This window comes from Spinacia oleracea, chromosome 3 (assembly GCF_020520425.1).
Source record: "Spinacia oleracea cultivar Varoflay chromosome 3, BTI_SOV_V1, whole genome shotgun sequence".
NCBI classification, from domain to species: domain Eukaryota; kingdom Viridiplantae; phylum Streptophyta; class Magnoliopsida; order Caryophyllales; family Amaranthaceae; genus Spinacia; species Spinacia oleracea.
Genome location: NC_079489.1, coordinates 115,085,599 through 115,100,267, shown reverse-complemented (window position 1 = coordinate 115,100,267; position 14,669 = coordinate 115,085,599). Strand labels below are relative to the sequence as shown.

At 35.3% G+C, this 14,669-nt stretch overlaps 1 non-coding gene and 1 pseudogene across 1 annotated transcript; one reads left to right on the top strand and one right to left on the bottom strand.

The window, feature by feature from the left end:
* Positions 1 to 10,773: 10,773 nt before the first annotated feature.
* LOC110778680 (uncharacterized) lies at positions 10,774 to 12,913 on the top strand (annotated as a pseudogene).
* On the bottom strand, positions 11,136 to 11,244 carry LOC130471036 (small nucleolar RNA R71). The gene has a single exon (XR_008931730.1). It is a non-coding gene; the product is annotated as a small nucleolar RNA R71 (small nucleolar RNA).
* Positions 12,914 to 14,669: the final 1,756 nt, after the last annotated feature.

Sequence of the window (14,669 nt, the reverse complement as noted above, 5' to 3'; positions counted from 1 at the left end):
TTGTAAGTATGCCATATTGAAGCTAGGACGAGGAGCTTCATTGTGGTTCGAAGAACAGGAATCCAAGAGAATTCGTGATGTGAAGGAGAAAATCACCTCTTGGGAGTCTTTAAAAAGTAAGCTACGTAAAAGGTCTGTGCCAACGACTCATAGAATAACGACTTATCGTAAAGTTGCTGAATTGAGGCAAGGGAAAATGAGTGTGGTTGAATATATTGATGAGTTTGAAAAGTTGTCTTTAGTGAGGGAAATTGAGGAGATTGAGGAACAAAAACTGTCTAGATTTTTAAGGGGTTTAAACTACAATATTTCCAATACCGTAGACCTTTATCCATGTAGGGGAATATAGTTAAAAGTAATAACATGTGCGGAAACAATCCCCAAAGCCAGGAAACATGTATAAAGCACAGATTAAGCAAACTTACATTCGAAGCGTATTTTCCCAAGTAATTTGTCAACAAACACGAACAAAGAACTCCACTTGTCGTTCCTCTACTTGGTTCACCAACACGATCAGATCCGTCTTGATAATCGTAGCTTAGACAATCATTCAAGAGTTTGTGCTTTTGGGAAGAACACATCCGTGGAGGCTGAGAGAGAATTAGGTTTTCTCTCTCATCCTTAGGGTTTGATGTGTGTTGACTTAATTGTGTATTAGGTTAGGAAAACTTGTGTAGAATAATATTATAACCCCTTAGGTTACAATACTATCCGGCCAAGCCACAAGGGCAAGAACCGGACAACACACGCAAGCCTATACGCGCGCACCACACAGGCGTTGGGCCTTGGTCCGCGCTGTGTGCGCTGCTGCTGCTGCTCCTCACATGCGCGCGCTCCCAGCCGAGGCATGGGCCTTGTGCGCGCTGGATCGCTGCTACGCCTAGTGGGCCTTGCGCGCTTGCGCGCCTTGGCTCGTTGGGCTGGCAGCGTTGCCTTCTCGTATTTGCGTCCAATGCCTTACGGCAATTATTTATCGTATAGTACTTGACGATCCAATGTCGAACTATATGATTATTCGTTTCGCCTAGCTTACGAATATACGCAATACGATATACGATTCCGATCCAACGTCATATCGTATATTTATGTTTTCCAAACTAATTCACGAAAAGCTATTAAATGAATTTCCGATTCATTTAATCCGGTGATCTGTTACGTGTCATTGGTGTGACCTTGTAGGTTCAGTCAAGAGTAAGTTGTGAGCTTAATATTCATTAGAACTCACTGATCGGAAGCATTGCTCCAGCTAGCTGTTCCGATCACTTGATCTCACTGACTTAATTGTTCCCAATTAATTTGAACCTTGGTATTAGACTAAATGCACCTTGGTTGAAGGACATATTTCCTTCAGTCTCCCACTTGTCATTCAGACAAGTGTCACTTCAATATTCAAGTTCACTTATGTGTGTTTCTTTGTCGAAGAATCAATCTTGACATCCCATTTGAATGTTTTGAATCACATGGACTTATCATTTAATAATAAACCAAGATTAAATGATCTATGAAATACGATTTCATAAATGATAAATGTTTAAACCAAATGCTTACCAGTTTGTGGGCCTCAAACCCAAAATCAAGCATTTAATGTTTTACAGATATAGGCCTTTCACCCAATACTTAAAACATTCATGGAACTCAAACTTGATCCCATTTCTGCATATGATTGTTGTGTCTCATTCAATGCAGAGGTTTAGTTTATCATACTTTGCTATTCTTAGCATCTTTTCTATCGAAAGCCGTTCGATGTAAGATGAAAAGGTCTTTGAATATGTTTATAGAATGATCTATTCTTTTATTGCTGTTTAGGATGATAATCATATTTACATTAGAAAATCATCCAGATAGCAGACAGTGATCAATCCTGAGTTCATTGAAGAACTCCCACTAAAACCAATTCCCTTTTATTGCTTCTTAGGCAATAATGAATTCATTTCAATTATGTAGAATTTCAAATGATGCTTCCCTTTTGGAATGCTCTAACTAGTTCACATAGACGTGGGAGCTACATCTTTCAACTGCGAACTTGGAAACTAATCATTGATTCAGTTTCCCATGCATCACATATGGTTTAGAACCTATGTAACCACCTTTTAATCACGACGCCTAATTGCCCGTGTTTGTTTGTGGTTTGCCTAACAACAAGATTCAACTTTTGCTTAGGCAAATGCATGTAGCATCAAAACTTTAGTTATCTTCACTTCCTCTTATCAAGTGCTCATCCTACATCTCCAAATGTATTGGATGTTCTTGATATTGTTCCAATGATCTTTGATCCAGATCAATAGAGATTGGTATAAACTCGTCACCATCCAATGTTCACGAGTTATCTTGGCGATCTATATATCACATCATACATGATTGATTGTAATGCAAAAACCATTCGCATTTTAAAATCTATCCATGTAACTTTAGCTTTATTCTGTTTCAAGAGATACTGAATCTTGCTAAAATCTTGGCATTGCCATGTGACATAAGGTGAAGGCACCTCTTCAAGGTCCTTCATAATGCTTAACTTTAGTGATAACAGCTTAGCTTTATACTTAGTTAAAGCATTCATTACTTAGATTTACTCATATGGGTTGAGAGTCTCTTTTGTCTATCCATTGTGTTTGATTTAGTAATTACTTTTACAGAATCCAAACAACGCTTTAGATCCTATCCAATAGATATTTAACCCAGTATGTTCTAAGTTTTGCCATGGTTCTAATATTGACAAATACTTTCAAATCTAACCATTTTCAATAGAGAGATTTGTATCTCATATATAGAACCAATAAACTTGACTTAGCTCCCACTAAACTCCTCATCTATAAGATGATCCATATTTTCATAAAGCTATGATTGCTCAATAGCCTTTTAGACAAATATAGTCCAATTCCCACTTGCATGCTTTAATCTACGAGTAGATTTCTTAAGCTTGCTCTTTTATCTAGCATCCAAAACTTTTACATTGTGTGATGTACACAATTCCTTTCTACAAGTCCAATTGAGTAAGGTGTTTCGTTTTCCAATTTGCCATATTGCCATATGCAATGATTGCTAGATTTATCCAAAATAATTCAAGCATTCCAACTTGGTTAAAAAGATTTCAACATTATCAACGCCGTGAAGTTGTTTACAATCTTTAACCACCAATCTAGCTTCTCTTTTGTATGTTTATACAATATCATCTTTATATGTTTTGAAAACATTTTTGCAACCAATGGGAGTGAACCCCTTATGCAAATCAACGTTGTATGTTTAGAAAACATGTTTGCAACCAATGGGAGTGAACCCTTTATGCATTTCAACCAAATCATAGATTTGATTCTTTAAGAGAAAGGTACTTTGGATGAAATGGCCTCAAACCATTTTGTATGGCCTCGAACCGTATTTATGTTTTTGATGGGCTCAAACCATACTTGGGAATTTTTAATTCGTCGTAGCTAACCTGTAAGTCGTATGTTTTTGAAGCACTTTCCAAAGTCTTCATAGTTTTCATTCTTCAAGATTCTATGTATCTATCTTGGTTGAATTCTATTCCTTATACGATTTACCTAGGTATTGAACATCAAACGTTTGTGTCTATAAAGACATTACTCAAGTCCTTTGAGTATTAGGATTCTCTTGAAGCACTTCTAAAGTCTTCCTGAAGCTCTTCCAAAGGCTTCTAAGTACGGAGCTTTTCCAAAGACTCCTAAGTATCCTACATTTGTTTGTTGCTTGACTCGAAGTCCATTCGAGGTCATTTTTCTCCCACTTGCCTTTTTGGAAATATGATGGTTTCCTAAAAGACATTATCTTAAGCAACAACCATATGTTCTCAGATTTGTGGTAGAATCAATACCTTTTGTTTCTATGAGTCGCTCATAAAGAAACATATATCTATTCTTGAGTTTGTTTGATGTAAACACTAACTCCCACTGGGTTTGACAACCCTAGATATATATGTACTGAAAAGATGTACTGAACCGAAATTCAATCCTTATGACATCTTATCCATAGCTTCGACAACCTTTTTTAGTGTGATAGTCGTTTGAGAGTATCATTCAGAAACTATATAGGAAAATAGTCGTGATTATCGTTAATCGAATAGATTCCGATTTCTACATTTGGACATACCATATTTTTATGGAGCTTCGATTGTTATAATGCCATATAAACAATCTAGATAATCTTTCTTGGATCATGCAAACATCACCTTGACCCAGCCTAGATGTTCCGAAATTCTTGCCAAGTTGATTTTATACCCTTTTGTGAATCGCATTGAAGCATTTTACATATTTCACGTTGAGTAAATATAGCCATATTTTCTCAAATTCTTGTGAAATAGGTAAGTCATCAAATCCATCTTTGGCCCATGAACTTTATTGTCTAGAAACTTCTAATAATAGTCCATTTCTATGTCATGTTCAACAAGCAAGACCCACGTGTCTTAAATTAACCAACTTTCAGAAATCCATGCCATGGAATCTTAGAATGTTGTCTTGTTGATATGGTCATATGACATTGCCAAAGATATGTGGAACACAAATCAAAATGTTTGATTTGTACCTTCTGAAGTTTGAGTGTGAAGAGATTCGTTTGTTTATTAATTAATCATATGACTCAACCCTTAAATGACCATTTCATTCAAATAAACACTCAACAAATGTTTGTGTTTACTTTGAATGTGAGTTTTTCCGTTGTCCAAACAGAAATTGATTATGATGATTAATGGAACATAATGCCATTAAGTTCCAGCCTTTAGAAGGACTTCAAAACAAACATGATTACCCTACAATTAACGTAGCACAACTTTGCTTCATTTCCCACTTGTAGGTCAACAACCAGACTTAGCCCCGGAATTTGAGTTCTTAACTGGAGTTAGAACCTCAAGCGGTAATCTAATACCATAGGAGTTTATTTGCTAAGTCGTTTCTCTTTAACATTAACTTCAAGGTAGAAATTGAATCTTGAATTCATTTCTTTTGTTTCTTTTCCTATCCTTTCTAGCACGTTTTCTTATAGTCCTAAAGATTTTACTCTTTGCTCGATCTTCTTACTTTGTTATGCTTACAAAGTCCCTTTCTTTTATTCACTTTGAATGATCGCATCCAATGAGTCTATTTCATTATCGAATCAAAAGAAAATTGGTTGTTAACCATTGGTTATACATGAGTCTTTAACTCAATACTTCATTATTCAAAAACTACCTAGTATTCTGAATATATGAGGTCCAACTGGTCTACCATTCAAATTTTAGTTTGAGAACAACCATGAAGATCACTATAAGAAAATAGCATTCAAGATACACTCTCACTCTCCTTTTCTTTGAGAATCGCTGTCAAAATTAGTTACCAATCGATCAAGGAAATATCGCAGTTCTATTGTCCGAACGCAATAAGGTTGAAGATGTACTTTTCTACATAATGAACTAGCAAAGAAAACATTTATCATACTTTAATAACTTGAAATAAAAGCATTCACGCAATCATTAAAGCTATTAAACATTTCATTCATGCAAAAAATAAAATATGGTCCATAATGAATGAAACGATTCCAAGACCCTAAAAGTCCTAAATCCTTAAGCAGCTTTGGCATGTCTTAAGTAGTTTAAGATTCTAGGTAAGCAAAACCTATTGCTAGTAATCTCCAAATTACTCTTGGTTAATAATTTTATACCATAATTTATCCCATTGCCACAACATAATGCCATTGTTGTTTGAGTTGAAACCACAATCAACGTGCTCCTTTGGGACGCCTTACCATCTAAGTCTACTTTAGCACCTCGCTTTGGCGGAAACCTACTATCTTAGATCCCTAGATTTTTGTAAGTGCTTGATTTGGAAGGCAAATTTTGAACTCAATATTAGTTTGGACCTAGTTGTTTCTATGTTGGTTCGATTATTCAGTGAACTTAATCTAATCGAGTCATACGAGACAACCTATTCATGCAAAGTATACATACATTCATTCAAGCATAATATATATCAAAATGCATAAATAAATGGTGAACTAGTATGGCCCAAAACATCTTGTCTTGAAGCATCCAATCTTCATCACCATCTTGTTAGCTTGGCATCGTCTTGAATCTTCGTTCAATTGCTAACTTAAAGTTCTAAACTTAGAAATACTTGAAAATAAAAAAATTACATCAAAATTTCCATGGTACGCAGACCATATTTAAAACTTTACATTCAAAGATAGAACGGTTCGCAGACCGTATTTAACTATCCTAAATTGGCCATACTAGTCACTTGGAGTACCTGCATTACATAAAATATACATTCTATGCATTCACCCATTCGTATGCTAAAACGAATGGCCCATATAATTATGCAAGTATTTAAGTGAATTAATTAAAATTCACGTTCACATAAACGCGTCCTAAAAGATTAATCAATTTCCAAATTATTAATCCTTATACTTTATTCTAATTAAAATTGAATTTAATTAAAATAATGCGACCTACGAAAATAATTAAAAAATAATTATTTCATTTTAATTTCATTTAGTGGCTCCCACTCAAACCAATAATTATTCCGGATAATTAATTATAAAATATTAAATTAAAACTCGCGGCCCGGCCCAAGCAAATTAAATATTAAATTAAATATCCCGTTAGCCCAAATTAATGCAAACATGTTAAGCCCAACGAAATAAACAATTTTCAAGGAAAAAAGTCCAAGTGCATGGTTGGGCTAGGCTTGCACCCAGCCCATTGCGCCCTTGTGTGGCCTACGAAGCACACGAGCAAGCTTGCATACCCCGCAGCCTGTGCGCGCGTGCCCACAGCTCGTCGCTGTCCTGCGCGCTCGTCGTGCTCATCGCAGCGCTGCCCGTCGCAGGCCTCGTGCCTTGCTTCGTTGCAGCACTCGCAAGACAAGGCACTGCCTTGCTTGCCCCTTCCTCGCCCAGCGCGCGCGCGGCACGCATCTCGCTTGCTGCTGCCCGCGTCGCTGCGGCTCGGCACAGGCATGGCAGCCCGCATGGCTCGTCGAGCCATACGTCCACCCCACCCTTGTGTTCGTGCCTTTGGTTCGTGCCTACGGACCAACTTAATTAAAAAAAATTAATTTCACGAACTTTGCATTAATATTATTTTTCATAAAAAGTTACGATTTTTTTTTTACGAAAAACAACGGTTTTTACGATTGAATAAAATAACGACAAACCAATTTCGTAAAATATTAAATCAAGGCTAACAATATTCAAATTTTAAGAAGGAACGAATCAACCAAAATTTTGAACTTTTAAATAATAAAATCCAAAACTTTAAATCGTTCTTTAAACATTTAAATTTCAGATTTTAATAATTAGGTTTAAGTGCGAATAAAATTAACGAAACCATTCAAAATTTTAATCCTATAATTTTTAAAATTAGCCACTGACCCATGAAATTATATTCCCTTTCCCATCTAACCGAATTATTAGATCTAAATTATTTAAAAAATCAATTAAGGATCTAAATTTTACGAATTTGGGAAAAGCAAAATTAAGGTTTATACTTATCGGGAAAATCTGATTTTTTTACCATAGATCAAGAATATACCCAGTGACATCGTGTCAAAATTTCAAGCAATTCCGAGTAGTTTAGGTCGACCTTTTAATTGAATTACTTTCCGACACTTTTAATTTTTATTAAAAAATTAACAAAAACGCCCAAAAAACGACACTTCGAGGCCTGTTTTTGCAATTCCATTCTCATGAGTTGATCTTAGAAAATCGTTTTCAATCCGATTAAGATTTGAAAAGTGGAAACAACGAATCTTTTTGATTTCGGAACAGCTTATGCGATTAATCCAATAATCCAATAAAAAATCCGAAAAAATCACCAAAAATTCCAAAATTTCGACAGCAGCAAAAACAAATAAAACTTGCTAAAATATGCTTTGAATACATAAGGCTCATGATACCACTGTAGGGGAATACAGTTAAACATAATAACATGTGCGGAACCAATCCCCAAAGCCAGGAAACATGTATAAAGCACAGATTAAGCAAACTTACATTCGAAGCGTATTTTCCCAAGTAATCTGTCAACGAACACGAACAAAGAACTCCACTTGTCGATCCTCTACTTGGTTCACCAACACGATCAGATCCCTCTTGATAATCATAGCTTAGACAATCATTCAAGAGTTTGTGCTTTTGGGAAGAACACATCCATGCAGGCTGAGAGAGAATTAGGGTTTCTCTCTCATCCTTAGGGTTTGATGTGTGTCGACTGAATTGTGTATTAGGTTAGGAAAATTTGTGTAGAATAATATTATATCCCTTTAGGTTATAATACTATCCAGCCAAGCCACAAGGGCAAGAACCGGACAACACACGCAAGCCGTAAAATAGAAATGTGAAAGAATCTTAGCACGTAAATTTTGAAGAAATTTTTTAAAAATAAATTCAAAAAACTCAGAGTCACAGTCTCACAGACTCACCAGTCACCGTGATTTAATAAAAATCAGTCGCATATTCACCATCACTGACCATCGTTAACAAAACTTGAAAAAATCAGATTTAAATGTTAAAAATAAAAAAGTTAATTTGTCCACCCAAACCCTTCCACCTGTTACAAGAAGGTCCACACCCTCTTTCTTTTTTGTACTTTCTTCTTCGTTCTTTCATTTTCTTACTTTTACAGAGAACTACAGAGTAACCATTTTCATGGTTTCTGCACCTCCCCTTTTCTTTTTCAATTACATTTGTTTAGAGTTTTTGATAAGGGAAACGTCTTTTATTCTTCGAAAAGACGTTTCTTGTGCGTGTCTTGGGGCTTCAGAAGTGCGAAACGTTCCTACAGAAAGGGAAACGTTTTTTACCCGTTTCGAAACGCGTTTCGGCGTTTCGCCGTTTCGAAACGTTTCTGAAACGGATGTATCTTGGAAAATGGCGTTTCCGTGCATCATAGGTCAATTCTATAGCCACCTTTGCATATTCATGTCGCAGATTCCACTCGCCCACCACTTCATTTGATTTCAATTTATCTAAAGTTTAAAATAGTCAATTCCTATTTGCTTCTGTTGTTATCTCCATAGTTCAGTCATATGTTGACTACTAAGTATTGAATAGCCAAGTGAGCTGTAGTAACTAGTGATACTTTAACAAGCATACTGTTCTGCTCAGGCTGGCTTGCTGTTGTGCAGTTTCTTTTTCAGCTTGTTGTTGTGCAGTTCTTTTGTGCAAGCCTTGTGCTGTTCAGTCTGGTTCTGCTGTGTAGCTTGTTTGGCTGGTGTCTTTTTTTTTTGGTTTTCAAATGGGCAAGCCTGCTAATTAAAGAAAGTCACAGTTTAAGCGTTTACACAGCAAGTTAATGAACATCAGTTTGGCTGGTGTCTTTGTAGAATGTTTTAGTGTATTTTGTTTTTGCTTGGGTGCAGGTTGTGCTCCCTTAGCTTTTGTTTCTCTTGTTGTTTTGTGTTGGTTGTTGTTTGGGTTTCTACCTTTGGTAATTATTAAGTTCACTAATTTACCACACACACACACACACACATATATATATATATATATATATATATATATATATATATATATATATATATATATATATATATATATATATATATATATATATATATATATATATATTCATTGTTCATGTCTATATTTCTAATAGTCATTCATTTTTCCCTTGACTTTTCCCTTGATTAATAGTTGGTACTATTTTGAGAAGACCACTAGTAGTTAGGATCAAGCTGGTTAGGATTACTGTTAATTTTCCCTTGATTTTATGGAATGTTCATCATACTTCATATATATTTGACATTAAATTTTCTTTGCAGATTATTGATGATTCAAGTGGTAATAGTAAAATGTAGATCAAGAGATGAACAAGTTATCTTGAAGCTAAGCTAGCATAAAGATAGGTTTACTTGGTAATTAGTTTGTTCGTAGCCAGGAAGTTGTTTTTATTTAGTTTTGGATTATCTTGTAGAAAAAATGATAATTCTAGTTAGAAAGTTATTTTTGCTTTAAAATATCGCTTTTATTTCAGTTTGACTAGACTCTGCGAATTAATTTAATGTATAGATGATTGTTATCACTTTTTCTAAATTAACTACGTTATCGCTAAGTATATATGAATCATAGCATGACGTTTATATATATTTCTTTAAGATAATGTACGTAGTAAGTTAATACTTGTATTTGATTATGATTATATATGGTCGATATATATTTTTATAGATAATTCATGATTTTAGATTAATAGATGTATATATATATATATATATATATATATATATATATATGAAAAAATATGATGCAAATTGTGACGCTCCAAAGTGTCTAAATTATTATGTATATATGAAAAATAATATGATGCAAATTGTGACGCTCCAAAGGGTCTAAATTATTTTGGAGGGAATGAGGAGAACTCGCACGAAAGTAAACACATAGGGACACTAATAAGATTCTATATATTTCGGGTGTCTAAAGCGTCTCTATATGGTTTATAGTGGCGGAGAAATGTGTCTATAAGCGTGCAAATAGTGACGCTTTTTACAGTCTAAATAATGGGACTATCTATAGAGTCCCTATATCCCAAATAGCGGCGTCGAAATACATCGATATTTTGCAAATTGTGACGCTCTAAAGCATCGGTAAATAGCGGCAATGAAAATAGCGACCCTCTCCCAAAGCGTCGCTATGTGAAATAGCGACACTCTTTACCGTCGCAATTTGTCCCAAAAAGCGTCACAATGTGCCGCATTTTTTTGTAGTGAGAGATTAATCTACCCGTTTCAAATAGATCAACCAGTAGAGGTGAAACCAGAGGAAGTTAAACCAACATAAGATAGTCTAAAAGGAGCAAAAATGGGTGAAAGAACCTTGAAGGAGATGGCAGCCCCAAATACGGGAGATGATCCTCTCTGCATTGTGTTTCCAGAGCTGGACAAACCCCTCAAACTGAATTCAGGTTTCCTTAATCTTCTTCCCAAATATTATGGGAAATCAGGTGAGAATCTTCATCGACATTTAAAAGAGTTTAAGGTTGTTTGTTCTTCTATGAATGTTGAAGGAGTCGAACAGGATCATATTAGATTGCATGCTTTTCCTTTTTCTTTGCAAGATTTGGCTAAAGATTGGTTGTATGATCTTCCTGCTGGATCAATTACGACTTGGAATGGTATGGCATCAACTTTTCTAGGAAAGTACTTTCCAGCAAGTCTAATTGGATCCATCAGGAAGGAGATATGTGGCATTAGGCAGCATGATAATGAGTCCTTGTATGAGTATTGGGAACGTTTTAAGAGATTGTGTTCCTCATGTCCCCAACATCAGATTAGTGACCAACTATTAATTCAGTACTTTTATGAAGGCCTATTGCCTACTGATAGGGGTATGATAGATGCTTCGAGTGGGGGGGCATTAGTGGACAAAACACCAACCCAAGCTAGGGCTTTAATTTCAAATATGGCTCAAAACACCCAACAACATGGTACTAGAAATGATGTTAAAAGAGTAAATGGAGTTGATTTAAGTGGTATTCAGAATCAATTACAAGAAAATGCTCAACAAATTGCTACCTTAACTACTCTCGTGTCTAAAATTGTTGCTAGTAACGATTCTAAAGCTAGAGTTTGTGGAATTCGCTATAATGAGTCTCATCCTACTGATAAATGTCCTGACTTGCAATCTGAAGATGTGAATGCTATAGGTGGTTATTCTGGTCAAAGAAAATATGATCCTTACTCACAAACTTATAATGAAGGTTGGAAAGACCACCCTAATCTAAGGTATGGAAATAGACCACAACTTCCACAATCTAATCAACCAAGGCAATATGGTCAACCAAATCACCCACCCTAATCTGGTCCTTCACTAGAAGACTTAGTTAAGCAACTAACTAATCAAATAGGGCAAGTCCATAATCAGGGTATTGATCGAGTATCAAAAGAAAACTGACACGCGCCTTCATCACATAGACACTCAAATAGGTCAGATTTGCACTTCTTTAAGTAATCTTGAAACTCAACTATCAGGTAAACTTCCATCACAAACAATCCCTAATCCCAATGGTCATGTTAAAGCTATCACACTTAGGAGTGGTAAAGTGTTAACTGAACCTAAAATGAGAAGTCGTGAAGTTGAAAAAGAGATAGAAGTCAATCCTGAAGTTAGATCAGGGGAAAGAGTGGAAAGTGAGGGTACTGTGAAGGACAATGAAAAAGAAAATGAAGGGAAGAGTAAAACTGAATCTGATTCTGTTGTTTCTCGTTTTAAAGAATTGCCTCCTTTCCCTTCTCGATTTTCTAAAGCTAAGAAAGAGAGTCTTGACAATGAAATGCTAGAAACTTTTAGGAAAATTGAAGTCAATATTCCCCTTCTTGATGCAATTAAACAAGTACCTCGTTATGCAAAGTTTCTTAAGGAACTATGTACTAACAAAAGACAGTTTCGTCCTTCTGAAAAGGTAAGCATGGGGGAAAATATTTCAGCTATTATTCAAAAGAAGCTTCCCCCTAAGTGTAAGGACCATGGCATGTTTTGTATTTCTTGCAAAATTGGAGATTCTAAGTTTGAGAGGTGTATGCTAGATTTAGGAGCCTCCATAAATGTTATGCCGAAATCTGTTTATGATACTTTAAATGTGGGTTCTTTGTCTAAAACTGATATTGTTATTTAGTTAGCTGATAGATCTAACGCATTCCCAATAGGAGTCTTAGAAGATGTACTTGTCCAAGTGAATGAATTGGTTTTTCCTGCTGACTTTTATGTTCTGGATATGGGTGATAGATGTGATAGTGTTCCCTTGTTGTTATGTAGACCATTTCTGAAAACTTCTAAGACAAAAATTGATGTTCATGAGGGTAACTTAACTATGGAATTTGATGGAGAAATTATTAAGTTTAATATTTTTGATGCTATGAGATACCCAAGTGATATCAATAATGTTAGTTCAATAGATACTTTTGATGCTTTTGATTGGATGGCTCAGGATGTATTTGATTAGTGGTGTGATAACTATTTAAAATTGATGTTCATAATGGTACTAAAGAGAATGAAATGCCTGATTTTTCTATTGTAGCTGTGTCTGATGTGGTTGGTGATGTTGAAAATAAAAATTCTGATTTTTCTTTGCCTTTATCTGTGCCTAAATTGATTCCTTCTTTTGTTGAAGCACCAATTTTAGAGTTAGAACCCCTACCCTCTAATTTGAAATATGTTTATTTGGGTGCTAATGAAACTTTGCCAGTAATTATTTCAAGTTCTTTAAATGAATATCAGGAAGCAAAGCTGTTGAATGTGCTTAAAAATTATAAAGAGGCAATAGGATGGACTTTAGCAGGCATAAAAGGCATTAATCCCACCTTGTGCATGCATAGAATATTTCTTGAACAAAATGCTAAACCCACTAGAGAAACTCAACGAAGGTTAAACCCTTCGATGAGGGAAGTTGTTCAAAAGGAAATTATTAAATGGATAAATGCGGATGTAATCTACCCTATTTCTGATTCTCAATGGGTAAGTCCTATTCATGCGGTCCCTAAGAAAAGCGGAATAGCAGTTGTTGAAAATAATAAAGGCGAGCTTGTCCCCACTAGAGTTCCTAATGGTTGGAGAGTATGCATAGACTATAGGAAGCTTAATCAAGCTACTAGGAAAGACCATTTCCCTTTGCCTTTTATTGACCAAATGCTAGAAAAGCTTGCTGGACAATCTTATTTTTGTTTTCTAGATGGTTATTCTGGTTACACTCAAGTTCCAATAGCTCCTGAAGATCAAGATAAAACCACTTTTACTTGTCCTTTTGGTACATTTGCATTTAGGAGAATGCCTTTTGGATTGTGCAATGCCCCTGGAACTTTTCAAAGATGCATGATGAGTATTTTTTCTGATTTTATTGAAAAAGATATGTAAGTGTTTATGGATGATTTTACTGTATTTGGTTATTCATTTGATAGATGCCTTCATAGTCTGTCTCGAGTTCTGAAAAGATGTGTTGAAACTAACCTTGTGTTGAATTTCGAAAAGTGTCATTTTATGGTTGAACAAGGTGTAGTTCTTGGACATATTGTAAGTGCTAAAGGTTTAGAGGTTGACAAGGCTAAAATTGATGTCATTAGTTCATTACCTTATCCTACTTGTGTTCGTGAAATTAGGTCGTTTTTAGGGCATGCTGGCTTTTACAGACGTTTTATTAAAAATTTCTCTAAAATTGCAAACCCTTTTTGTGTTTTACTTGGTAAGGATGTTGTTTTTGACTTTAATGATAAATGCAAGAAAGCTTTTGATGATCTGAAAGATAAACTGATCTCTGCTCCTATTATTAGACCACCTGATTGGCCATTGCCTTTCGAAATCATGTGTGATGCTAGTGATAAGACAAAATAGGTGCTGTTTTAGGTCAAAAGAAAGATAAAAAGTCTTACGTGATCCATTATGCTTCTAAATCAGTTGATCCTGCCAAATGCAATTACACTGTGACTGAAAAAGAAATGTATGCTGTTGTTTTTGCTTTGGAAAAGTTTAGACCTTATTTGCTTGGCACTCATGTGATTATATATTCTGATCACGCAGCTCTTAAATTTTTGTTGAAAAAGAAAGAGTCAAAACCTAGATTGCTTAGATGGATGCTTTTGTTGCAAGAATTTGGCCTTGAAATTAGGGATAAAAAGGGTGTAGAGAATCTGGTTGCTGACCACTTAAGTAGGATTGTTCCTAGAGATGATTGGCCGTTAATGACCGAGTTCTTTCCTGATGAACAA